Source organism: Etheostoma spectabile, chromosome 6 (assembly GCF_008692095.1).
Source record: "Etheostoma spectabile isolate EspeVRDwgs_2016 chromosome 6, UIUC_Espe_1.0, whole genome shotgun sequence".
NCBI lineage: Eukaryota > Metazoa > Chordata > Actinopteri > Perciformes > Percidae > Etheostoma > Etheostoma spectabile.
In genome coordinates, this window is record NC_045738.1 from 29,697,940 (window position 1) to 29,713,780 (window position 15,841).

General features: G+C 39.1%; 2 long non-coding RNA genes across 2 annotated transcripts in view; both read right to left on the reverse strand.

The window, feature by feature from the left end:
• LOC116691164 (uncharacterized) overlaps nt 1-15,841 on the reverse strand; it is a 631,246-nt gene that overhangs the window by 279,185 nt on the left and 336,220 nt on the right. The gene's annotated exons all lie outside the window — the stretch shown is intronic.
• LOC116691168 (uncharacterized) lies at nt 2,884-9,712 on the reverse strand. Its single transcript, XR_004332446.1, has 3 exons — nt 9,642-9,712; nt 8,027-8,033; nt 2,884-2,894 (listed from the first exon to the last, which is right to left on the reverse strand). It is a non-coding gene; the product is annotated as an uncharacterized LOC116691168 (long non-coding RNA).

Below are 15,841 nucleotides of genomic sequence, written 5' to 3' on the forward strand. Positions count from 1 at the left end.
CTATTTTTGGGAACAAACGCGAGTTGCACCCGGCATGCTGCTGGCAGTGTGACAGGTAATAGTCCCCTGTCAACACACTTCACAGTGTGTACATAACACAATAATATTAAATAAACATGTCCCATAGACAACTAGAGCTCACTGGGTCCTCGGTAATAAAGAAATAAAAGTAATTTGATTCTTGATAAAACTCAAAAGGACAGACACACATCCAGATATGCAGACAGAGACTCCATTCATTTAGATGATGTTCATGAAAAAAACTTAAAACATGGTATTCTAACTGTTTGAATAACATTAAAAAACAGTCAAAAGACAAAATATGTTTCCCTCAAAACATGATTGAGAATGCAAATGGGAACATCATTTTCAGAAGACAGGGCTAAACTGAGAGCACACTACATTATTATAGTATTTACAATGAAAAGCACCAAAATGAAGCAAAACTGTGATCTAGGACAGTAGCCAAAGCGTGAGTGCAGCAAGATAATAATGCCCCCCCCCCCTCCCCCCCAGATCTAATCCTGTGCATCAGAAACACAACATCACCAAAGACAGCAGAGCAACACAAAACATAAGGATCTTCCAATTCGCAATAACAATAATTCCGTTGCTTTCTTTTGCTTTTGTAGTTGTTATTGAATGAACTGATATGCTTCCAGTAGAAAGAGGATGGATAAAATGTTGCAAAAATTGAAAATAAAAGAAAGAAAAGAGGAAGAATCTAAAGGATAAACTAGGAATATTTAAATGTTAAGTAAATAGAAATGGATTAAAGATGAACACTCAAAATCACAATACTCTTGTGATGTCCTGCACTTAACTATCATACTGTACCTGCAGATACACAATGTGTTCTCAGAGGTATTGCAGTCTGGTCAACAAAGCTGTGCTTGTGTTATTTAACCTTTTATTTCAGCACGTGCATGAGGCGCTTGTGTTTTGATGCAGTGACATTTTCTGACATTTGAGCACATGGACACACATCTCAAACGGGATGGGAATACCTAGTGTCGAATGAGAATGGAGATAATCCCAAAAACTAACACTGAAGTCTGTTGTCGGCTTTTGCGGGATCAATACTACAGACACGCTGCTCTTTCCCACAGCTGAGCTCCAGGTATACAGACACAAAGAAGGTTTAAATGTCGACACAACGCCCACCCAAAGATCTAACTCAGAATCTGCTCAGACACACGGGCTTTCCCCTGCGTCAGGTGGTCTAACTGTGGTCAAAGCTTTGCAAAAAGTCATTGGGTGTGTGTTTTATTCAAGTTTTAGTGCATACATTTTTGATATTGATCAGTGTTCATTACATTTAAACCCTTGCCAAATGAGTCGATACAAAGCTAAATGAGACTATCAGCTCCATACAACTCTCTTCACTCTATCTTGCACATACAATATATATTCTTTGCAAATGTTGTACTCATCCCATTGAGCCTTTGTACCTATGCAACAGTAACTTTGTATGTATATATTTGTTTTTCTGTATTTATTGTTTTGTTTCATTTTCAATTTTTCAGTCAATTCTTTTCCCCAGAATAAAAATGTTATCTTTTTTTTTCTTCCAATGATTCACTTAAATACTGTTTATACGATACCACCAACATCATATCTATTTCCAGCAAAACATGTTATTTTCATCTTTACAAATAAAATAAATATCAGACTGATTGACATGGGGCATTCTTCTTAAAAACTATCTGTTTTTGGAAATGTCTCATGATGTATTGTCTCTAGAAATGTATGACAGGTATTGAACTTCTCGTTTTTGTCAAAGACAACCACAATACTATCAAATCGCAACACTTCTAGACTCACAATAAATCGACACCCATGTATCGTGAAAGAATCAAATCAGGACAAAAGCAAATTGTCCTAGCCCTACTATCTCCCTTTGATTTTTATTAGTGTGTATGTTGTCACATTAAGTTATGAGCAGGGCATTATACATTCCTGTTAAAGCCTATGTGGATTAAATATAGACTTTTACTTTTAAGAATGCAGGTGAAAACCTGCATGTGGTTATCTTTTCTAATTTTCATTTGTTCAGTGTTTTTAATACATATATATATTTATATGTATATATATATATATATATATATATATATATATTTATATGTATATATATATATATACATATATATAATATAGATAAGTTAATACAGTTTCATGTTGATTTTGTACACCTTTCTATTTATTTTACATACTGTATGTGTTGCCTACCTGCTAGGATGTTAAGTTACTTTAAAATCAAGTGTAAAATTATATTTTTTTCCCGTTTTGCAGTGAAAGAACATAAACCAACAGAAACATGTGGAGTGAAACCTTCTTCTCTTCTTTTCCAACACAGGTGTAACTAATGGCAGTATTAACTATTGGCTTGAATGGAGCCATCTTTAATGTTGTTAGTTCCACCGATGATTTCTCCTCTATGACAAGTCAAACTGTCTGCTGTGTAAAGGCTCTGTCATTCATTGGGAACATTAAACCAAAAGGCTCGGATGCTGCCAGGCGGGTGAGACTCAGGCCAGCACGACTGATTTAGAGAGTAAAACGGCGTGTACGAGATGGACAGACTTTTCAAAGTGAAGAAAAGAAAAAACTGATGATGCACAGTCAAGCTAACAAACCCAAAATATTAAAACAGCAAGACAGCTTTGTGTCTTTTCTGTGTAGAAACTGGCAGGTTGGGTAAAGTTCAACGTGCACTTTTCACTGGCACAAAAAGAAACTAATGAGAAACACATGGCAACAAACATGCAAGTCATGTTCCTGATAATGTTATTTAGCAAACATACAGCTGGCCGTCCTTTGGATTAATCACTTTTAACACAATGATGCCAGTCTAAATAATACATCCTGCTGAAGTTTTGTGTTAAGTTCTGTGACTTTAGAAAGTCTTGAATTGTGTTGTGATGTCTGGACTAATGGACACGATTACATCACCTTTTATTGGATTTAGGCCATCTTCATATTTCCCACTTAAAGATGTCACAATGATGTATGTGATGAGTGTGAGCGTGTGTGTGTGTGTGTGAGAGTGAGTGTGAGTGTGTGTGTATGCGTTTATGCATGCATGCGTGCATGTGTGAGTGTGTGTGTATGTGTTTATGCATGCGCGCATACGTGTGTGTGTGTGCGCGTGCAATCTATTCCTTGTAGTATTGGTGGGAAACACTTCCATTTATAGGTCTGTAGGACCTTAGGAAAGACATGTCCTAATTCTTCATGTTTTTGTCATGTATCCCAACATATCATGAAAACGTGTACAGTATACTTATGGGGACCTGACAGCTTTGTGGGGACAAAATGCTGGTCCCCATAACGTTAAAGGGCTTTTTGAGGAATAAGACTTGGTTTTAGCAGTAGGGTTAGAGTTAGGTTATGGTTAGGGTTAGGGTGAGGGTTAAGGTTAGGCATTTAGGTTTGATGGTTAAGGTCAGGGTAAGGGGCTGGGGAATGCATTATGTCAATGACTGGTCCCCACAAAGATAGCCAGACACGACTGTGTGTGCTTGTGTGTGTGTTTGTGCGTGTGCGTGTGGTTGCACATCCTCCCAGAACATTCTTTGGACCAACAGCAGGCCCCTCACCTGTCTGGGCTCGGCTACAATGACAAGCTCCGGTTTCCTCCGTGGGCGTGCTCCAAAGCCCAGTCGTTAACAGCACCAGATTAGCCAACCTGCAGTTGGGCTTCCTGTTGTTTCTGCAGGAGGGAACGCCACCAAAATGGCCAACTTCTGTGTCTGTGTAGTGTGTTCAGCTCACCACTGACAGATTGATAAATTGTTATGGAAAATTTGCAACTGACGTGTGAGAATTAAAATCACTTTTACATGCTCAGCTTTGGACTGGGACATTTGTGGGTTGTTTGTTTAGTGAGTGAACATATATATATATATATATATATATATATATATATATATATATTATGACAAATCTTGTTAGAGACTTTTTTACTAATGTAGTAGACCAGAGGTCTTCAACAGGGCATACAGGGCCCCTAGAGGGCCCTCAGGGTTACTGAAGGGGGACCACCAAACTGCCTTTCTCATAATAGGCTTACTGGCCCATAGGTAGGGTCAGGTATCGTCTGGGTTTTTTCCGATACCGGTGCTAAATCTGTACTTTTACTTTTTTTAACGGTACCGGTGCCTGAACAGAAACAAGAGACCAATTAACACAGGGACACATGATTATAACTTTTTTTCACTTCAATTTTAGACATGTAAAGTACTGCATGTATGTCAGAGTTTAAGTTTACCTTTAGTTACAGTTTTTGCCGATTGCTTACACACTGAAAACAAAAGTATTACACAGTTACACAATTACAAGGAACAAAACATTGGCCCAGATGTGCACCACTATAAGCACAATGTCAGCTTCACACTTTTTGCAAAACAATACACACAGTGATTTGCAAAACACTAAACACACTTGTATTAATTAGACACAGAAGGATATCCAATCTGTGGAACACAGCCATCAGGTACGTGAACACATGATTGTTTAATTGTAGACACCATTCAGGTTTAAGCACTATAAAAAAGCAGCAGGTAAGTCTAGTATTGTCTGTACTGTATTTATATTTGTTTTCCAGGTCTTTTATTTTGGTTGTTGTTGTTTTTACTGTAATTGTAACCTGTACAGGATACAGTATTTTGTGTGTCTGTTGTTTGCTGAGCTAACAGTGTTATGCACACTACTGTAGTACTGTAGCATGAAAACTGGGACGTTTTGTTCTCAATGAGAACTCCATGATGACATGTTAGCTGAGTTGAGTATGTGGAGAGAAATAAACGATATTTTCCTCAGTCTGCAGCACTAATATGGTGTAGTGTTTGGTGAACTTATTGTGTATTTTCACCTTCTTTGTGTACTTCATTTACAGTCAATGCTAAAAGTGTTTTAGGTTAGCAACAGCAGTGTGTAACTGGTTCAAACTGTGTAATTAGTGTATAGTTTTTTGCAAGGGTGTTTCATTTTGCAAAGGGTCTGAGGTGTTCTGCTGATTGGGTGTGTGGCTGTGATAATTGTGTGTAGTGTTCTGAAAAAACGCTCCCTGCTTTCAAAATAGTGCCCAAGAAACTGAAAAAAACAAACTGTAAATTAGTTTGGGTCACGGTTAAACGAGAAAAATGTTTGCTGAAAACGATTACTCAAAGTCTCTGCTTCAAAGGTTGGGGGTTGAACTGGGGGTCACCAGAGTTCAAGGCAGAAGTGTCTGTCCATCACCCCCTCCAGACCTCCACACTCTCACTTTCCACCGTGTTATGTGGAAGTCAAACCACTGCCTAACTCTGTCTGATCCAGTCCTGCTTGGGAAACCTAGTGTGTGCGCGTGCCTGTGTGTGTTTGTGTCTGTGGGTCTGTGTGTTTGTGCATATGTGTTTTCATGTACATTTATTATACAGGAAAGTTAGTAAAAGTAACATTACATTACAATATAAAAAACGGGCCTGACTCAGTTTAAAAACTGGTTTTCAGCAGGTTCCTGTTCTTGCAGAAACATAAAACATGGGTACAGCACTGTGTGCGTCTGCGCTTGCCATACCTGCGTGCATGTGTGTATGTGTGCCTGTTTGCCTGTGTGTGTGCGTATGCGTGTGTGTGTTGAGCTGAAAAGCATCTGTAAATAATTTGTCAGTGAGATGTCCTGGATGTAAGGACGTGAATGGGGAGCCACGGAGAAAGGCTCGCAAAACAAATGAGTGCAGAAGTTAACCTCATGGAGCCACCATTAGACATGCACTGCTACCTCTAACTGCAGAGGGGCTGGGGGGGGGGGACGTCTATCAGGAAATGCTCAGACAAGTTAATCCAATCAGAACAACCAATCGTTGTTACCAAGCGTTGTTGTAAATGCAGATTAAACAGCGCAACAGCCCTCCGGCTCAAGTGTTTCTGTTCTGACCAGAGTCAGAGAGCTCTTGTTTATTGGAGGCTTTACGAGACATAAACGCCTGTTTTAAAGGGTCGGCCTCCCAAACACTTTTTACTTGTACAGTCTTTAAGATGTCTGCCTATAGAGATTTCATCCTCCACACAAATGTAATGGGGGTGACCTGCTACTAGCTGCCCTCTCTTCTGGTGGAACGTAACGTGTCGTGTTGTGTCGACCTTACACCAAACTACTTTTCAAGTGATTCCATTGTCGCACACGAAATCCTGAGAGACTTGCTAGAGGGGGGGTGCTTAACCCTCATGTTGTCCTTGGGGTCAAATTGACCCGTTTTCAGTTAATTTAAAAAAAAAAAATTTAAGTCACAAAAAATGGGCCGTCGAAATAAGACAACATTAAAAATATCAAAAAACCTTTGGAAAAAACATCCAAAAAAGCACCCACAACATTGAAAAAAGTGACAAAAATGTTGAAAAAAAGCGATAATAATGTTGAAAAAAAGGGACCATGGTCGACAGGAAGACAACACAAGGGTTAAATGTGCAGAGTTTAAGTATTGATAATAATTTTAGTACTCACCATTATGATTGGTGAATATCTGGCAGGGCATTGGTGCAATGTTTTTTCACGGCATTGTGCAATACATAAATTACTGATCACAGCATGATTTAATGGGAACTGTGCAATCTGGGGTCTTGTGTGAGGTTTATTGGATGTTTATTGAACGTATTTTGCATGACATAATTGCATGTTTATGTTCTAGTTATGCTTATTGTGTATTAATGTGCAGATGTCCCCATTTTTCTTCTCTCGTCTGCCCAAGACAAGTTTCTCCTGTAGGAGACAATAAAGTCTTATCTTATCTTTGTCTTATCTAACGCAAAATCATACGTTTTCATTTTTGAGGTTTTTGGCTATATAGCTTCAATAACAGGTCTTCTTCAGACTAATGGGAAAAAATATCCTAAATACACATTCAGGTGATCATTTTATTACACACTGTCTACTTTTATTTGTAGATTTCTCCTAAAATCTCTAAAAAGTAACAGCAGATAATGTCTATTTTTAACATTGCATTTCAGAAAACTGCAAATGCCAAAAACTACAAAATACACAAAATATATATATATCAGTAATCAACTGGGGAAGTTTCATGGTGAGCTTATAGTTAAAAGGTTTTCCCTATTTGCCTGTAGTGTCTCCCTGGTTAGAAAATGAATTATCATGCTAGCATGGAAAATATTTACATTTTGAAATAGTACGACACGTTTTGAAGATTGTTTTGAATTGTTAAAGACTGTCATTATACTTGTAAATATATATATATATATATATATATATATATATATATATATATATATATATATCCAAGGCTATTTTGGAGAGGCACCATTGCTCCGTCCAGTGCTCAGCGTCACCAGGAGCACAAGCACTGGAGCACAGGAGCAATCCCCTAAATTAATTAATTAATCGTCGGCGATATAGACCAGTGTAGCATCAACATGATTTTAAAGCTGTTTTTTAAGGTAAAATAGTTCCACAATGTAGCTTTAATATATTTATTTTAAATGTGACAGAGCCAGATATTTGTATTCCTAATGAAAGGCTGATATGTGCACCTAATTCATTATACTGGCCTAACCCTGGAGCCCTACCCAGCCTGCCTTGCTGTTGACATTGCCACTTGCTTCCTCGCGGGGTTTCTGGGCAACGGTGTTTGTACCGAATGGGCAGAGTTATTTCAGCCTCGTTGACGGTGAGTGAAAAACCCTTTGAGAGGAGAGAAGCTGCTAAAAGAAGAGCTAAAGTGAGGAATAACTACCATGATGAAAGGCTTTTAGCATGGAGGGAAAAGGCCAGGCCTGGGAGAGTCCCACAGCGCTGCACACCGACCGGACTAAAGCAAACAGCAGACGCCCATCAGGCTGAGAGATGACCGGCCCTCATCTCTGACCCCCACACACCCACAATCTACAGGCTTCATGGGAGACTCTGCCGTATCGCTTTCCATCAGCGTTCTTTATTTGCCAGTGCAGCCACACGTAACCTGTGCAAATTTCAGTGTGCTTACAGCAACAACAAACAAAAAATATATATCTAAAATCCACCAAATTGAACATCAAATCTCGTAACAGCCGTAATGGAAATTCTCCTTTGTGTGAATATCGTGGTGATGACTGTAAAACGTTTTTGTAAGAAACTTGTGTAACATCTTGAGGGCTTTACAATTAATAAATGTGCACAAAAACACGTTTGCATGGGAATTCATGCCAGAGCCGCTGTGAATTTACCAAATGTCAAATGTCTCACCTCTGATGTTAAACATGAAAAGTGTTTTCACACGTGGTGTGAGATTTCTCATGTGGAATACTTGAAATCACACGCCCCTTTATCATGTGAATTATTCCCAGGCAGTGTTGTAGTACTCGAGTCTCAAGACCACTTTTCAAAGGTCTTTACTCGGTCTCGTCTCAGTCTCGGACAAAGAGGACTCTGGATTTTATTTCAAGACTGGTCAAGACCACAGCTGCAGGGATATCGCTAAGCTTTGTGTGTATCGTCTGATTTATATGTTGACATCATTACTGTGATTGGACGTAAACCGGCATTGCAACCATTTACTTGACTTATTTCTAGTCGGAAATGTGTCACTGTTAACCCCCGCTCCCCGTCCGCTTAACACACACTCCCAAAGTGAATCTAGGTGCAGGGGAAAGAAGCTCTGGCTGTCTGGGAGCCAAATTGTTGGTAAAAGCATTTTATATTTATAAAAACACAGTGTGTACATTCAGTAATCTGCTCCAAGTAACAAAGCATAAAGAAAGGTAAGCTGAGTGTAAGTGATGCTAGCAAAGCTAGCTAGCTAATGGTTATCAATCTGCTTCTGTACCAAAACTCTCTAGAAGTCTCTTCACCCCTCACCCAAAGGGATGTAGCAACATATGCATCGTAGCTAGTTGTGTAGCCTATATGCTGTGTGTTTCCGTTGACTCAGACTTAACCCCTCAAAGTCTTGGTCTTGTCCAGATACACTCTGGTCTTGGTGGTGACTTGAGGCCTTTTTCCATTAAAAGGTACCTGCTCGACTCGCCTCGACTTTACTCGCCTTTTTTGGGTTTCCATTACTAAAAAAGTCTCTTGTACTAGCCAACGGGTACTATTTTTAGTATCACCTCCATTGAGATTCAAAGCAAGCTTAGGCGATACCAAAAGCTGACGTGAAAACCTGCAGGGGGGGGGGGCGTCCTGAACAAACCCTGGGACCACCCCCATGATTTCGTTGTTTTTCCGACTGCCAGCGCTCACGTGGTCGGGATGCGTGTTCTTCTTTTCTGCTATGTTGGCGTTTGGCATAACAACTTGTTGCATCACTGCCACCAACTGTTTGGCTCAGCCTAGAGCATTGTGTGTGTGAAAACATGGAGGCCACAATGACAAAGGACACCCCAAAGCTCTTCAATGACGCATTACTTTCCTCACTACAGTTTGTACAAGAACTCAAAACATAGGTCTACTTAACTTGAATTGGTTTACTTGTAACTGGCTGTAGCTAATTGCTAATAGCTAACTAATTTAAGTTACCCTGTTGAAACCAGTGGACGACGACAACCTAAATCGATAGCACATTGTAGACATTGTAAAATATATTCCATGTATGCGTGAATTTTCTATAATTTGAAAAGATTTCTATCGATTCAACACATTTCAACGATCGACGGCCGTGTTTCTGTACGCCAGCTGTCAACAACGCGTCACCAACTGGGAAACTCCGTTAGCAAAATCCAGCCCCAGTTACCCATCATTGAATATAACATAAAGTGATGTGAATGATGACGTTTTCAATGGGAATATGTTTTTTGAAAAACATTTTTCCCATTGAAAACTGAAGCTGAAGTCACGACCCTCCCGGTGAACCTCATGGGTCCTTAATTCGAGAAAAAATACCAACGGTAGTGGGAAGAGGCACATTTTTTTGTTGATTCCGTTTGAATTGAGCCATAGATTACAAATATGATGTTCGTCAATTTAAGAAAGTCTCAGTTAGCCATATGTTTGTCATAGTACCATTAGTCTTGTGTGCAACCCCTCGGTGAACTACATGTCTCGTCTCACACATTTACGTCACCTAGCTTGATGCTCCACTTGCTAGCTGGCTAGCTGGCTCGCTTAGCTCTGTTCCACCACACACGTAACGTTACCTTACCTGATGTGGTTTTTTCAGCAAATAAGCAAAAGACCAGGACCTGTGTCTTCTGCTCTTTTGAGTAAGGTTACATCCCGATGCGATACACAGAGACATCGTAGCTTCAGCAAGACGTCATCCATGCAACGCTGAAGTGTGTAGTCTTTCTAATAAGGTATTTTATACATTTCAATTCAATTCAATTCAATTTTATTTATAGTATCAATTCATAACAAGAGTTATCTCGAGACAGTATACAGATAGAGTAGGTCTAGACCACACTCCAGAATTTACAAAGACCCAACAGTTCTAGTAGTTTCCTCCAGAGAAAGCAACAGTGCGACAGCGGCGAGGAAAAACTTCCTTTTAGGCAGAAACCTGGGACAGACCCAGGCTCTATACATTTATGCTATGTCTTATACTTCAACTGTTTAACAATAAACTTCGGTTGAAAAATTATCTTTTAAATTGGTGAACATCATATTTGTAATCCGTGGCTCAATGCAAATAGTATGATCATTTGATATGATATAAAAAATAATTTGCCTATCCCCGTTCACTCCCGTTCATATTTTTTTTCGAAAGATAGGTCCCATGGAACGGAGGGCGAGACTTCGGCTCTCTAGACCTGATCCGAGTAGAGCTGGTACTAGCAGCGGGTAAGCGCCATTTAGTCTCGGTCCAGGTGGTCTTGACTACACCGTTGCCAGGGGAGACGTCTGTAACCTCATGCACACCATGTTTGATCCCGTCACAGTAAACGTGTTACACATGAAATGCATGTCTGTTGGAACAAAGCACATAACGTAATATGCTCATGTGGCACATTAAATAATATGACTATGTTACTTGTGAATGGATTTTTGAGAGTATGTGGTCTGTAATGAAATGTTAAATTAGCTGAAACCTGAATTTAAATTCATATTAAAAATGCTTTTCCACACATAACAAACCTAATATGCATACCTATATGTCAATTTACCACTGATGATTTCATATATGATTTATAACATTCTGTTATTTTTATATAGAACAAAAGAAATAACAATAACAAAGTAACATGTTCAAAACATGTTTTCCCACATCTCATTCAACTTTAAATAGTTCCTGTATATATTATACTGTATATTTTGTATAATGTATGTGTTGTATATTTTAGTATTCCTCATGTAAAAACTGTTTTACATGCTGTATGCTTTTTGGTACAGAATTGTTGGGACTTCCAGCTCACTAAAAATGGGATTTTGCTGTGAATGAATAGCCATGTTGGAATGTTTTATTTAAAACATTGCAAGTAATAAAAAATAAAATAAAAAAAAAGACCCATCTCTGCAAAACTGGTTTATTTTTTCCTCTTTTAGAATTTGCTTCAGTCAAAAACACACTCAATATACAAGCAGACTGGATTTGATTGCAGCTATATTTCAAAATCATAAAGAACCATTTTAATCAATAAATACAGTTTTTTTGCCCGGCATGTGCTGAAATGCGGTGGGATTTTCTTTTCTGAGCATATTTACAGTACACCATAAATAACCGTAAGAGAGGGAGCACACTTTGGGCTTTGTCAACATGAAAAGAAATCAAAACTCGTATAAATATAGGTTCATCTAAGGATTGAGGAGGACATGGAGAAACAATCCAAGAGAAAAACTTGAATTCTTTTGTACACACATGCCTACATGACAATAGTTAGTTGCTTCACGGATCCGTACGTAACGAATGCAATCAAGCTGCCTAACCTGGCATTCCAACGGGTTTAATTGCATATGGTCTGTCAGTCTTCCAGTCAATCAGACACGATTACTACAGATATCAGGACAACAACACAATATGTCCCAAATATTTTGTCATTTTCTTGGATGATAGTTTCTGGTAAAAAAAAAAAAAAAGAATGCAGTCAGGTCACTTTATTGTCTTGCCAATCAACTACCATGATGTCTGTGTCACCCATTATAATAGCCATTCCGTATCCATGGCGCTAAGTGTACAATTTATCATGTTCCCCTAAGAGCCATCTGCCTTTTTCATTTACTTTCCTGCAAGATACCAAAACGGTTCTGAAAGAAAAAAGAAACATCTAGAGAATGGCTTTGCATATTAGTCTGTGAAGTTTAAAACAACATAGTGTACACTTTTATTTCACCTCTTCCAAATGCATAAAAAAAAACATGGAGACCTCTTCACAAAATCTCCATCGCTCAGGCATATTCACACTTGGCGTCTTTTTTGACAAGAAAAAGTTGACAAGGGAGCTTTTGTAGTGAAAAAAGAAGAAGCTGGCAGCGTTTTGGTTCCATAAAGCAGCCAGGAGAACCTTTTGTTGCTATAACAACAGCTACTGCTACAGTATCGTAGCTAGAGCACGATGGGGAGTGATGCTAACGTTAGATGAAAAAAGTGGTGGAGCGAGATTGAGAAAGAACAGAGAGAGAGAGTGGTGCTAAAGTTCGATAAAACAAAGCGGTGGAGCGAGATTGAGAAAGAACAAAGAGAGAGAGAGTGGTGCTAAAGTTAGATAAAACAAAGTGGTGGAGCGAGATTGAGAAAGAACAGAGAGAGAGAGAGTGGTGCTAAAGTTAGATAAAACAAAGCGGTGGAGCAAGATTGAGAAAGAACAGAGAGAGAGAGAGTGGTGCTGCTAACGTTACAAAGAACAAAGTAAGTTCACTGTACAGGGAGCACCCGGTCATATCGTAGAACTTGCTGCGCTCCAAATCCATTTTTTTTCTTTTTGTCATGGAAACGACAGGCCTGGCTACTCCGCTTCTCATTGGTCAGCTGTCAATAAAGCGCTTGACCTAGGATGTTTTTTTCAGAACAGTTGAACTTCTTTCAACTTCAAAAAGACGCTCCGAGTTGCAAAAAAGAAGTCGGTGCTTTTGAAATCACGGTTTTCTCCATAGGATTAGAATGTAAAACAGACGCTGGCAGCTTAAACAAAGATGCCAAGTGGGAACATAGTCTTATAGTGCAAAAGGTTACACACACTGGGACGGATGTTAAAGCAGAATTCCAGCCATTTTCTACCCAGCCGTTTTCCATTTTTCCATCATACTGATTGATTTTGATCAAAGTATTGTTCATTGTTTCATTCAAATGTCTTATTTCCCCCCATTTCAACATAAAGCCAATAACACTCAATCTCTAATGACACATTGGCAGAAAAATGATATTCCGCACTGCACAGGACAGTTTTGCTGTAGTATCCATATTTTGTTTGCTTCACAGCAGTCACAGAGAGATGCTGGTCAAATATACAGCTGTCTCCTTTAAGCTGTCATCATTACGTTTTGGAGACAGTTCTCCCAGCATCAAACTGACTGAGTCAACGTGTTTATTACTGTATTGTCACCATGACGATAAAAGTCTACCAAACCTCAACCCTCTCAGGTCTAAAGGCATTTTTAGAACATTTTTTCTTGAATTCTCCTTTTAAGGGTATTTGCATATAAACTGATCCCCCACGTTCATATCAAAATGTTGCGAACAAACCCAACAAGCTTTCTGTATAGTGAAGTCCAAAATTGTTCCAGAACATTGTGTGAAGAGAAAATTTGGCCCTAAAGCCTAAATATTTCTCAAATGTCTTGAGAAAACATACCAACTCTCAATTGTTTTGGTGCTTGAAATGAGATATCAAAAAGTCTTGGGTTTACAAAAGTAGCGTGATACATCAATAAAATAGTAAACAAATGTCTAAAATGAAATTTTGTAATATCGCTTTTTAAATATGAGTGCTGTTTAACATCTCTTGGACTTGATGGGTCTTTTGTCCTCATAGGGTTAATATAGAAGTAACTGAAACCCAAACAAATAAGGTCCCCTTACCTTAAAACACTACTTATTGTCATCCAAACAATGTCTTATCTTTCCCTAACAGTAACCAAATGTAGCTCAGCGTAAATTCTTTCAGGAAGACCCAACTATTAATCGATGCTCTCCTAAATCCATCCAGCTGTTATCCTAATAAATGTATATTTTATCATGCTGTGTATAACGTTCACATATCTGCAACTAGTCTCTCCTGATAGAAATGGATCTCAGTGTAAATCCTTTCAGGAAGACCTCACTCTTAATCAACGCTCTACCTGACTCCAATCAGCTGTTGCAGGCGTTCACCTTCCTGCTAAACCAATGAGAATTGTATACAAATGGAAAGGGCCAATCACAGAGTCACAACCCTGCTTTAAATAAATGTTTCTCTCTTTGCCATTCAGCTGTCGTTGCAGGCAAAGAGTGCAACCTTCCACCCCCCCTTCCACCTCCACCCCCCCTTCCACCTCCAGTCATCTACTCCAGCTGACCGGTCCGGAGCCTCCCTCGGTCTGGTCTTTGGGCTCCTTCGTCACCACCACCGGTGTCTAGATACCGTCGGGGGGTCTGATGGTTCTCTACCCCTATATATATATATATATATATATATATATATATATATATATATATGAAAGATGAAAGACTCGTATAGGGATGGAGTCTAATCACCAAAGACTTTGTACATTTTATTTGAGCTGTACAATAAATATTAGCTGCCAGTTCACACCAATGAGACGAGATTATGCGTCATCTCCACAACAATGCCTTTTTGTACTTCCGTTCTAACATACAACTTTTAGGCTTTTTTGTAGATGGATATATCATTTGTTTCATCTAAATTTGAAAGTGGATAACGTGGGTGATATGGAGATGCTTGCTCCAGTTGCATTTGTAGTGATGAATCCATAGACGTTGTTTTCGGGTGGGTACGCGTCAGATTTCGTCATTTTGAACTCACCACTTTTTTTGAAAACCACCAGCAATTTAGTTAAAAAAAATAAAGTTCATAACATATATAGCTAATTCTTGAGCGACAGATGCCAACAAATCCACAAAATCCTCCATCCCCACAGAGCAGGCCCAGACACAGCCGCTCTGCTGCAGCGCGGGCTACACGCTCCTCTGTTCACAACACGGCCTGTCGGGACATTCTACAACGCTTATCGTGAAAAAATGTAGGCAATAATCAATGATCAACAAATTTCTCATGGCAATATCATGTCATGAACACTTAAGCTTGTCGGTTTAACGATCATAGAAGTTATCACACAGTAACGTTTTCTGCTTCATTGGCGCCAATGGCGAGGGAAAAGCTGGTTTAATATACCTAAAAATTGATCAATTCCTCTCTCACATTGCTCCTCATAACCACTGAAACTGTCAAAAATTAACCAGAAATTTGGTGATGATGTTTAGGAACATTAACTCATGTTAACCTTTTCCCCTTATGACTTATAAAGCCCATGAGAACTGTGGGAAGTCAACCCACAGCCACTCCGCTGCCCTACTGAAAATGTGACGCAGAAACGCTTACTGTCAGATAACGTCCATAAAAATAGGACTTTTTCTCTATTTGTCTATTATAACTATGTCTATAACTATTTCTCTGATTCGATACTTTGTCCTAACGCTGCGGATCCATGACTGAAGCGTGGTGACGCAATGCCTCCCCTTATTTGTGGCTTGATGGGCGTTACCTCAAGTTTACCGCTGCGGCCGTGGTTTGGGTTTTTGAGGTTTTGGTTTTTTAAAACGATTGCTCAAAACCAACCTCTTCCCTCTCAAATTTTTAAATTTGGAGGGAGAAGTGATGCGTATAAATATGGATTTTGTTGAGCAGTCATTTAGCCATGAATCCAAAACAGAGAAGGATCTTAAAGATATCTTAAAAATCCTATCTTAAAGATCTTTCTCAGTTTTGGATTCATGGCTAA